The 9,829-nt window shown below is 42.2% G+C and overlaps 1 long non-coding RNA gene across 1 annotated transcript in view; it reads right to left on the bottom strand.

The window, feature by feature from the left end:
• Positions 1-2,444: 2,444 nt before the first annotated feature.
• The window catches only part of LOC122547409, a 15,000-nt gene continuing 7,615 nt past the window's right edge, over positions 2,445-9,829 (bottom strand). Inside the window, exons 3-4 of the long non-coding RNA XR_006310993.1 lie at positions 7,491-7,496; positions 2,445-2,455 (exon numbers count right to left, since the gene is read on the bottom strand). This is a non-coding gene — a long non-coding RNA (uncharacterized LOC122547409). The remainder of the gene's footprint in view (positions 2,456-7,490; positions 7,497-9,829) is intronic.

Here is a 9,829-nt window from a genome sequence, read left to right as displayed (position 1 = left end):
AGTATTGGGCGGCACGGTGGCACAGTGGTTAGCACTGCTGCCTCACAGCGCCAGAGACCTGGGTTCAATTCCCGCCTCAGGCGACTGACTGTATGGAGTTTGCACATTCTCCCCGTGTCTGGGTTTCCTCCGGGTGCTCCGGTTTCCTCCCACATTCCAAACATGTGCAGGCCAGGTGAATTGGCCATGCTAAATTGTCCGTAGTGTTAGGTAAGGGGTAAATGTAGGGGTATGGGTGGGTTGCGCTTCGGCGGGGCAGTGTGGACTTGTTGGGCCGAAGGGCCTGTTTCCACACTGTAAGTAACCTAATCTAATCAATGGAACCAGCACCGATCCTTATGGCACACCACTGATCACAAGCCTCCAGTCTGAAAAGCAACCCTCCATCAACAACCTCTGTCTTCTACCTTTGAGCCAATTCTGTATCCAAATGGCTAGTTCTCCCTGTATTCCATGAGATCTAACCAGTCCACCATGATGACCCTTGTTAAAGTTCGTGTAGATCACAGCCATTGTTCTGCCCTCATCAATCCTCTTCACACACACAGATTCGTGCCGACTATCCCTAAACAGTCCTTGCCTCTCCCTCCATCAACTTTTCCACCATCAACCAGGCTCACTGGCCTATAGTTCCCTGGCTTTTCCTTACCACCTTTCTTAAACAGTGGCACCCCATTAGCCAACAGTCAGCCTTCCAGCACCTCACCCATGACTATCGATGATACAAATATCTCAGCAAGGGACCCAGCAATCACTTTACTTGCTTCCCACTGATTTATAGGGTATACCCGATCAGGTCCTGGGGATTTATCCACCTTTATGTATTTTGGGATGTCCACTGTAACATGAACGTTTTTCAAGATGTCACCATCTCTTTCCCCACATTCTATATCTTACATGTCCTTCTCCACAGTAAACAGTGACGCAAAATATTTGTTTAGTATCTCCCCAATCTCTTTTAGCTCCACACATAGGCTGCCTTGTTGATCTTTGAGGGGCTCTGTTCTCTCCCCAGTTAATCTTTTATCCTGAATGTATTTATTGAATCTGTTTGGATTCTCCTTAACCCGATTTCAGCGCTATCTCATGTTCTGTTTTTGCCCTCCTGATTTCCCTCTTAAGTATATTCCTACTGCATTTATACTCCAATCAGGATTTACTTGTTCTCTGCTGCCTATACCTGACATATGCTTCCTTCTTTTTCTCAAATAAAACCTCAATTTCTCAAGCCATCCAGTATTCCCTGCACCTACCAGCCTTGCCTTTCACCCGAACAGGAACATGCTGTCTCTGAACTCTCGTTATCTCATGTTTGAAGGCTTCCCATTTTCCAGCCCTGAGTAGCTTTGAGTGTGGTTTTAGAGATACAAACTCAATGGAGCGAAGGGCCATCTCTGTCCTGTATGATGTCATCAGTCTATAATTTGGACCTGCAAGTTCTGATTATTTTTGTGTTTGTTTTGAGAAAATGTGACCGAGTGGAAGTTCCAGCTGTTGGTGCAGTCAGTATCAGCTTCAGTTCTGTATTAGAGTGCTCATTCACAGATAGAATTACCCAAATCAGTCATGTAACTGAATTAACAAGGAAAGCAGAGAGTTAACAGTGTGCAGTACAACAGCTCTCAAAAAGCTCGACAAGATGAGGTATTGAACGACTGAATAAATGGCAGAATGAATGGAGTCCCTGAAAAAAATATCAAAATGATGGGACTAATGATGAGTGAAATATTGCAAGTATTGTTACTTGAAGACAAATGGGAATGATTGTTTGAGATCTAACAGGATCAGATTAATCCAGTCTTTGGGGTATTCAAATACAGACGTAAATCTCAATGGTAAAACATCATTAAAATAAAACTGCTGTCGTAACTTGTTTGTTCAAAATGATGTAAAATACTTGAATATGTAATCATAGTTTCCAAGTGGAGATACCACACAATATAAAATAAAGTCTTTGGAACTGTGACAGCTCCATCTCTGAGAGAATTCTCCGAGGTCAACAGACTGTCAGCAGCAGGAAGGGAAAGGTTGTGTCACAAACAAGGAAATGCATCTTCTCAGGGAAAGGATCGAGAGAGTGTTTGAGACCATTCTGGGTGTCGTTGGTATTCCTGGTAAGTCTTGTAACAACTTAACTTATATAAATCTCTGCATGGAATCATCCTTATTTCTCCCGACCACTGATAATTGTTATATTTCCATTTAGCAAGACAAATACTGAAGACAGTTGATAGTGTCCTCACTGACTGAGTATAAAGTAAATAGATTGTCAGTTCGGAGGCTCCTCAGTAAAGTGCAGCATTGTGTGTTTCCCGATACTGTGCAGAATGGGTTTACACTGAGGCCACATTGATGGGGTTTGGCTGAGCACCGGCCTTGGCTGGTCTAGAAAGTGTTTCGGAAGACCACCCTCTCTCTGTGGTAGTTCACAGCCTGCTATCGGTCAGATGGGTTTCTCAACAACCCACCTCTCAGTGACACCTGGTGTTTCCCATTCCTTGATGGAAAGGGATTGTGTTGGTGGATCTTGTTCAGCAGCTCGCTCCAAATGGGAGCCCAGATACAGCAGGGCAATGGGTGGGTTCAGCAGCTCTTTAGGAATTAAGAGAGAGTGGGAACTGCAGATAGAGCATGCTGCTGGAAAAGGCACAGCAGGTCAGGTTGCATCTCAGGAGCAGGTGAAATTGACTGCTGCCAATCCAACACGACCCTGATATATGACTGTGTTTCTGTGAGTAATCTGCTCCTCATGTTCTTCCCTATGTCCTTTAAAAGAGCAAATGATTCATTGAGAGAGATTCTTTAAATTTCATATAACATGGAATAACAATTATCTTTGTATCGTCACTTACAGTCTGGGCTCAGGCACAGAAAATGTTTCATTAATAACTTTCAATCTATTTTTTCCTTTCTCTTACAGTTAGTCTAGTGGTGATTATAATCTTAGCTTGGGACAAAAGTGGCCTTTCTACGTGCAGCACTCGCTATCTTGTGGCCATGACAACGTCAGATCTACTGTTCATTGTTTTTTATATCATCCTTCACCGATTTCGACAGTATTATTATCCACTGTGTTTCCTGCACATCACTCCTGTTTGTGGTGTTTGCTATGCACTCAGCCGCTTGGCCGTTGATTGTTCTGTGTGGTTCACCATTGCTTCATCGTTTGATCAATTTATCACCATTTGTTTACATGAAATGAAAACGAAGTATTGCACAGAGAAAGCTGCCATGAAGGTTCTCACAACAATCTGCATCTTCTTTTGTTTAAAGAACATTCCCAACTCCTTTGTGTATAAACCTGGAACAACGATCAACAATGTTCCATGGTACTGTTATATCACGTACAGTTATCTTTATGATCCTCGGTGGACAAGTTTTAGATACTTTGGGACTTTTTAACACCAATGTTCCCATTCACTTTTATTCTCTTTATCAACATTCTGACTGTCAGACATATCTTCGAGGCCATTAAGGTGCGGAAGGAACTGAGAGGTCAGAGAAAAACACAGAATGATCCAGAGGTAGAGAGCAGGAAGAATTCTGTGATTTTACTCTTTGCCATTTCTGCCAGCTTCATACTTCTCTGGTTGTTACATATTTTATATTTCTTTAATGTTGGTTATTCCTTGGATAAAGTTTCTTTGAGTCTATTTGCTCAGATTGGATTCATGCTGAGGAACTTAAGTTGCTGCACAAATGCCCTTATTTATGTGGTGACACAGAAACATTTCAGAGACCAGTTAAAGTACGCCATGACATACCCAGTTAGAACAATAATTCAATTGGTGAATCAATCCAAGTAACTCAGAGCCAACATTAGGTGCAGCAGAGAACGGAACGAGGAGTCCACGTGAGGAATGGACCGAAAGGAGAAGGAGGAGCAGCAACATGATAACACTCCTTTCCTCATGGGCAAGGAATGACTCCATATGAGGGGCAAAATGACAGAGACTGGAGGTGTAAAGCCAGTGTAAAGTGCTGTCAGCAATGAGCAACAATTAGTAGGAAGTGGATCAACACAAGCAAAACCAAAAGAGGAATTAGATATACACAAAAGCGACATTTACCCAAGTAATCCATTCTCAGTGAGTGAATTGGGTAGAAAAATAAATGATGTGGAGGAAGGTGTAATCATTCACTGCAGGCCAGAGAGGGAAATGCAATGACAGGCCCCTGTCCACTCTTCCTCACTGAATACTCTGAGCAACACATCTGGGCAAATTAAAACCCACAAGAAGTTTCCTGTTAGAAAGAGGAAAGAACACACTGTAAGGATTCCTTGTCTTTTGATTGCACATTTATTTTCAACAGTAATTTACTTTGTTTCTATTCAATTCCTCACTTTGATACCTGGTCATCACAAGTTGAGATTTTCACATTGATCAGTAGGGAAAGCCAAAGACAAAAGGAATTTGATCAGTTTGTGAATTCATGTGGTTTTCATTCCAAGACAATAAAATGCAGAGTAGGCGGAGACAAAGGTAGTCTAAACGAAACTATTTTTTGGCATCATTCCTTTTCTTTATTTGTTCCTTTCCATGAACCAGCTGATGCGTTGCCGGGGGAATCCAAGCCCAACCAGAGGGATTTCTGAACTCCCTCCCTGCACCCACCCAATGACCCAGCTCCCTCCCGATTTCAGATGCTCCTTCAAATCTACCTCTTGTCACCTGACTGAATATTACCTTCAGTGAATCAACATGAACTCTGTTTAGTTTATCATGATAAAGGTCTTTTTAACTATGTTTGGGGACTGTGTTGTGGTAAAGTGCACGATGATGGTGCTATCGTGGTTAGTGTAGCTGTCTTCCAAGCTGGTGACCTGGGTTAGATTCCTGACAATCGCAATGATATTTGTCACATTGATCAATAGGAAACCCCAAAGACAAAAAGAATTTGATCAGTTTGAAAATACATTTGGTTTTTATTCCAAGACAATAAAATGCAAAGCAGGAGAAGACAAAGCTGAACATATGTTGCTGGATAAGCGCAGCAGGTCAAGCAACATCCAGGGAACAGGAGAATCGACGTTTCGGGCATAAGCCCTTCTTCAGGAAGAAGAGGGCTTATGCCCGAATCCGGCCCCCCTCACCACCCTCAATTTTGGACACCTCACCACCCTCAATTTTGGACACTCTCCACCCCACCCCCCCACAGTAAATGTAGCCCCTGTCCCCCTCCATGGCCCCTGTCTAATTGCCCTCCCTGTGCAGCTCCTTCTTCCCTGAACTGTCCCTCTGTAGTTCCTCCATTATACACAGACTGGTCTCCCTGTAGAATTTTGTCAAAGACTTTACTAAAGGCCAAGCAAACAACATCTACCACTCTGTCCTTATCAATCATTTTGGTTACTACTAAAAACAAACCCAGTCAAGTGTGTGAGACAGGATTTTCCTCACACTCAACATCTCTAATCAATTCTTTCCTCTCCACCCTGTGTAAATCCTATCTTTCTGAATCACCAACAACAACTACCCACCACCGAAGTGAGACTGACAGGTTGATAGTTCCCAGGCTTCTCCTCACATCCCTTCTTAAACAATGGCACAGTAACTACACCCCAGTGCTCCAGTTCTTCACCTGTATTTTTAGATGATACAAATATTTCTGCTCAGGGCCCTGCAATCTTCTCTCTAACTTCCCACAATGTCCTGGGATACACTTGATCAGGTCCTGGAGATTTATCTATTTTTATGTTTTTTAAGATCTCCAGCACTTCCTCTTCTGTTTTCTGTGAACTGTTTCCAAAACATCAATATTTATTTCCCTGATTTCTCTCACTTTCATTTCTTTCCCAACAGTAAAAACTGATGCGAAATATTCATTTATATCTCTCCCATCTCTTGAGGTTCAACACAAAGACAACCTCATTGGTCTTTAAGGGGTCCTACTCTCTCTCCAGTTGCTCCCTCACTCTTAATGTATTTATAGAATCTCTTTGGATAATCTTTGCCTTATCTGCCAAGGGTATCTCATAGCTCCTCTTTGCCTTCCTCATTTGCTTCTGAAGAATGTCCCTACACACTTTATACTCTTCAAGACATTCAGTTGATCCCACTTGTCTATCTAATAGATGATTATATTTAATTCTGACTTATACTTCAGCATCTTTATTCATCCATTGTTCCCTAACCTTACCAGCCTTGCCTTTCACTCTAACAGGAACAGAATATTTCTGGACTCTTCTGATCTCACTTTTGAAGGCCTCCCACTTGTCAGTCATCCTTTTACCCTGTGATCAGTCTGCTCCAATCAAGTTTTGAAAGTTCTTATTTCTTATCCTAAAAATTAGCCTTATTCCAATTAAGAACATGTCGAAGTGGGTGCTATAGAGGCTGGAGATCAGAGTCAAGATTAGAGTGGTGCTGGAAAAGCACAGCAGGTCAGACAGCATCCAAGGAGCAGGAAAATCGACATTTCAGACAAAAGCGCTTCATCAGGATAGCATTTGCCCAACGCATCGATTTTCCTGCTCTTCGGATGCTGCGTGACCTGCTGTGCTTTTCCAGCACCACTCTAATCTTCCCTGATTAACACATCAGTCACTTGCCCAGCCTTATTTCCCAAGAGAAGTTTATGTTTTGATCTGTCTCTAGTGGGAACATTTATATATTGATCAAGAAAATGTTCTTGCAATTGAACAAATTCTTCAACATCAAAACCTTTAACACCATGGCAGTCTGAATCAACGTTTGTAAAATTAAAATCCCCTGCTATTGCAACCTTATTATTCTTATATATATTTGAGATCTCTCTACATATTTGCTTCTCAATTGCCCTCTGACTATTGGGGAGCTGATAGTTCAATTTCTTCAAGTGATTATCCCTTTTGTATTTCTAATTTCAACCCATATATTTTCACTGAATGATCCCTCAGGAATATCTTCCCTAATTACAAGAGTAATATTTTCCTTAATCAAAAATGCCAGTCCTTCCCCTGCCTTGCCTCTTTCTGTCCTTCCTGTACCATCTAAAACCCAGAGCATTGATCTGCCAGTCTTTTCCATTCCTCAGCCATGTTTCTGTGATAGCGATGACATCCCAGGCCCATGTTCGCTTACATTGGCCTTATCCGTAAGATAAGGATCAGCCTTATCCATAAGATAAGGATCAGCCTTATCCATAAGATAAGGATCAGCCTTTTCCCTGAGACCTCCTGCTTTTAAATAAATGCAGTTTATATATTCAGTGTTCCTTTGTTCTCAAACGTGTTCCTGTTTGTATGTTCTGAATAACTTGCTGTTTTTTGATTCCGAACCATTGTCATCTTTCTTTCAATTTTCATTGTCGCAGGAGAGTTCCTGGAAAAATGTATTCTTTTAAGTCTTGACAAACCCATTTAACATAAGATTCACTGCTCACTCCCAAGATATGATGACCACTTGTATTTTTTTTCTCATTCAACAATATCCAAAATGGAATATCTGTCTGAGGGAGGAATAGCCATGGGAGACTTCTAAACCACCTTCAGACCTTTATTGACGGACAAGTGTCTATTGAAATGATCCTGCTGTGTAATCACTTCACTAAATCTCTTTGATATCACACTCAATATCTCATCAGTAACATTAATCCAAAAAAGAAGACGCTCTCAGTAGCACCTTAAATGTTAAATTAAAATTAAAGGATTAGAATTCATTTAAAATGTTGTCTAATCATAACCACGAGTGGGCACGGGGCTTTAGGCTTTGTGAGTGTAAGCTGGTTGGATCCAGGCAGTTATGAAGAACTAAAGAGAAATGTTGTTCGTAACAATCTGTCAGTCTTTCAGAGGCATGGCCTACATACATAGCATCACCAATATCCAGGCACATTTGGGCACTTTGTTTTCAACAGATTTCAGTCTGAAAATTGAACCAAATGAATGGGTGGGCCTGTGTGTATTGGACAATCAAAATGGACATGGTTAGTATTGAAGAACAATCATTGGACACGAAAGGTTAACTCTGGTTTCTCTTCACAGATGCTGCTGAGCTTTTCCAGCAATATTTGTTTCGTTTCTGATTTAAAGCATCTGCAATTTTATTTTTGGATATGGTCAAAAGATTTATGACCTTCAATGATTATCCTTTATTGTTAATGGTCAAGACAATCTGGAAATCATTGACATTCTGGCTCGAGTCACACACAAGGATGTTGGTTGGGATTATGCTGGACACCAATTTTGATGCACAATTCTGTTTGGACCCTGAAGTTGTGGAACTGACATGTACTCGATATGGTTGATGAGGGATTCAATACAAGACCCCATGTGCCTCAGTATTCTGTCACATTTGTAACACCTTCATTAAGGATCTGGTCCAGTGTGCAGAATTACAGAGCCTTTATTGGTCAGTGCATTGAGTGTAGGAGTGTGGCTGTGCCTGACATTGGTTAGACCACTTTGGGAATTCTACATTCCATTCTGGTCTCCCTGCTATAAGAAAGATGTTGTTCAACTTGAAATGTTGCAGAAAAGACTTATAAGGATGTTGCTGGGGCTCAAGGGTTTGAGCTATCGAAGGCTGAAGGGTGACCTCACAGATGTTTGTTAAATCATGAAGGGCATGGGGTAGGGTGAATAGCCAAGGTCTTTTCTCCAGGGAAGAGGAGTTCTAAACTAGAGCGGATCAGTTTAAGTTGAGATGGGAAAATTTAAGAGGCAACTAAGGGGCAACTTTCCTCATACAGAAGTTGGTGCGTGCATGGAATGAGCTGCCAGAGGAAGTGGTGGAGGCTGGTACACTTACAGCATTTGAAAGGTATCCAGATGGGTATATGAATAGGAAGGGTTTCAAGGGATATGGGCTAACCACTGGCAAATGGGACTAGATCTGTTGAGGGTGAATGGGTTTAATGGAAGGGTCTGTTTCAGTGCTCTACAAGTCTATGACAATTTAACTCTAAGTCATCAGCACGGAAAAAACTGTGAGACATGGTTTTGGCAGATCATTTGCCTAAATGTTGAGCAGTGTTTAGATCAGCCCTGGGCCAATGCTTAGTTCATCTGCTCCATGCACTTCCTAGTTTTAATAGGATCATAGTGTCACAGAGATGTACAGCATGGAAACAGACCTTTTGGCTCAACCCATCCATGCTGACCAGATATCCTAAATTAATCTCGTCCCATTCACCAGCATTCGGCCCACATCCCTCTAAACCCTTCCTATTAATATACCCATCTAGGTGCCTTTTAAATGTTGCAATTGTGCATGCTTTCACCATTTCCTCTGGCAGCTCTTTCCATACCCACATCACCCTCTGCAAGAAGAAAACTGTCCCTTCGGTCGCTTATAAATCTTTCCCCTCTAATCTTAAACCTCTGCCTTCTAGTCTTGGATTGCACTTTCCTGGATAATAGATGTTGGCTATTAATCCCATCCCTGCCACTCATAATTTTATAAATCTTATCAGGTCACCCCTCAGACTCCGACGCTCCAGGGAAAATAGTCTCAGCCTATTCAGACCCTCCAACAGCTCAAACCCCTCAATTGTGGCAACATCCTTGAAAACCTTTTCTGAACCCTTTTAAGTTTCACATCATCCTTCCTGTAGGAGGGAGACCAGAATTGAATGCAGTCTTCCAATAGTGGGTGCATCAATGTCCTTCACAGAAACAACATGACCTCCCCACTCCCATACTCAATGCACTGACCAATAAAAGCAAGGCCCTGCAGAGAAAAGAGAGTGGGAGCGGGCGGTGTGAGGGAGAGAGAGAGTGGGAGCGGGCGGTGTGAGGGAGAGAGAGAGTAGGAGCGGGCAGTGTGAGGGAGAGAGAGAGTGGGAGCGGGCAGTGTGAGGGAGAGAGAGAGTGGGAGCGGAGTATGAGTGGAGAGAGGAATGGGAG

This window comes from Chiloscyllium plagiosum, unplaced genomic scaffold (genome assembly GCF_004010195.1).
Source record: "Chiloscyllium plagiosum isolate BGI_BamShark_2017 unplaced genomic scaffold, ASM401019v2 scaf_5931, whole genome shotgun sequence".
Lineage (NCBI taxonomy): Eukaryota > Metazoa > Chordata > Chondrichthyes > Orectolobiformes > Hemiscylliidae > Chiloscyllium > Chiloscyllium plagiosum.
The sequence above is the reverse complement of the archived record's forward strand: the minus strand, read 5'-3'. Positions and strand labels throughout refer to the sequence as shown.